At 31.9% G+C, this 1,937-nt stretch overlaps 1 long non-coding RNA gene across 1 annotated transcript; it reads right to left on the reverse strand.

Moving 5' to 3' along the window:
* Positions 1-367: 367 nt before the first annotated feature.
* Positions 368-1,642, reverse strand: LOC131054473 (uncharacterized). Its single transcript, XR_009107999.2, has 4 exons — positions 1,446-1,642; positions 992-1,351; positions 552-903; positions 368-446 (listed from the first exon to the last, which is right to left on the reverse strand). It is a non-coding gene; the product is annotated as an uncharacterized LOC131054473 (long non-coding RNA).
* Positions 1,643-1,937: the final 295 nt, after the last annotated feature.

Consider the following 1,937-nt stretch of genomic DNA (forward strand, 5'->3'; position numbering starts at 1 on the left):
ATAAAAATCTTTCATGTCATTTTGAGCAATCTATTATTAAATTTCATAGGGTGTTTATCAATGAACAGTTTTATTGGGCAGGGTAAATAATACATTACTCTGCTGCTTCACTTACTACAATACAACAGATATGTAAAAAAATAAATAAAAATAAACCCTACAAAGATAAACTCTATAAAGATGAAAAATAAATAAAAATAAACTCTACAAAGATAAAAATATTTTGAGCTATCTATTATTAAATTTCATAATTTCATAAGATGTTTATTCTGCAGAGTAAATAATACATTACTCTGCTGCTTCATCTACTACCACAGATATGTAAAAAAATTAAACAAAAATAAAGATAAACTCTATAAAGAATTACCTGGAAGGGGGGATTTGATCTCATTTGATTGCTACCACTGATTCTCCATTTTGCCTCTTCATTTTTTACCAGCCAAAAACTGAAAAACAAATATTAGATAAATATTGTTCATAAACATATCTTGGCTGAACAAATCAAAACAGTAAATGATTTATGACAGTAAATACATTATGTATTAGCTTACAAATTTTGAATTCGAACATGTATATCCATATTTGATGCCGATTCGTTGAACGAAGCTAAAAGAGGTATTTAATTCCAGGGTTTGAACCTTAAGTCACAGGTTCGAATCTCCATATGGCTGAAGAATTCAGAGGAGAAATCCTGTAAAAACCTTTGATCCTTCCAAAGAATTCATCGTTGAACAGGGCAAAGGCACACAACTTAACACCATTCCAAATGTGGCATATAGTGTTAATTCAATTACAATCTTCTTTGTAATGGAAGGCGCAGAAAGGGTTATAGGGAATTTGATTTCATTTGGTTGCTATTTTCTGATCCTCTGTTTTGCTTCTTCATCTTTTACCAGCCAAAAACTGAAAAACAAATATTAGATAAATATTGTTCATAAACGTATCTTGGCTGAACAAATCAAAACAGTAAATAAATTATGTATTAGCTTACAAATTTTGAATTCAAACATGTATATCCATATTTGATGCCGATTCGTTGAACGAAGCTAAAAGAGGTATTTAATTCCAGGGTTTGAACCTTAAGTCACAGGTTCGAATCTCCATATGGCTGAAGAATTCAGAGGAGAAATCCTGTAAAAACCTTTGATCCTTCCAAAGAATTCATCATTGAACAGGGCAAAGGCACACAACTTAACACCATTCCAAATGCGGCATATAGTGTTAATTCAATTACAATCTTCTTTGTAATGGAAGGCGCAGAAAGGGTTGTAGGGAATTTGATTTCATTTGGTTGCTATTTTCTGATCCTCTGTTTTGCTTCTTCATCTTTTACCAGCCAGAATGTGAAAAACTGAAAAACAAATGGACCAGGGAGTTTTCAGAGTTAAATATTGTTCAAAACAATAACTGATTTATGACAGTAAATAAATTATGTATTAGCTTACAGATTTTAATTCCAGGGTTTGAACCTTAAGTCACATGTTCGAATCTCCATATGGCTGAAGAATTCAGAGAAGAGAAACCTGAGGATCGGCCTGTAAAAACCTTGAATTCATCGTTGAACATTCCAAATAACCCGTTGTAGGTTTTCCTTACCGTTGTAGGTTTTCATTCCCGTAACCCGTTGTAGGTTTTCATTTGAATTTTCATTACACCGTTTCAAACATTCTTTCAATGCCGTTGTAGGTTGGTTAGTTTGGCCAGCCTTAAACATTCCTTTCACATAGACATTTCATTATTCAAAATAGCCTTAAACGTTGACTTTCAAATTCAAAATAGCCTGGGTAAAAACATATCATAGAGCTTTAGAAACACTCAATAAAATGCGATTGGCTTAACTTAGCAAGCTTTAAAACTTATTATTGTTACCAGGGATTAGAACATTTAACTTCTTACCATTTTGTTTTATACAATTATAGTAACAGAATTATTTGTGA

The sequence above is a fragment of the Cryptomeria japonica genome, chromosome 7 (genome assembly GCF_030272615.1).
Source record: "Cryptomeria japonica chromosome 7, Sugi_1.0, whole genome shotgun sequence".
In the NCBI taxonomy this organism is placed as follows: domain Eukaryota; kingdom Viridiplantae; phylum Streptophyta; class Pinopsida; order Cupressales; family Cupressaceae; genus Cryptomeria; species Cryptomeria japonica.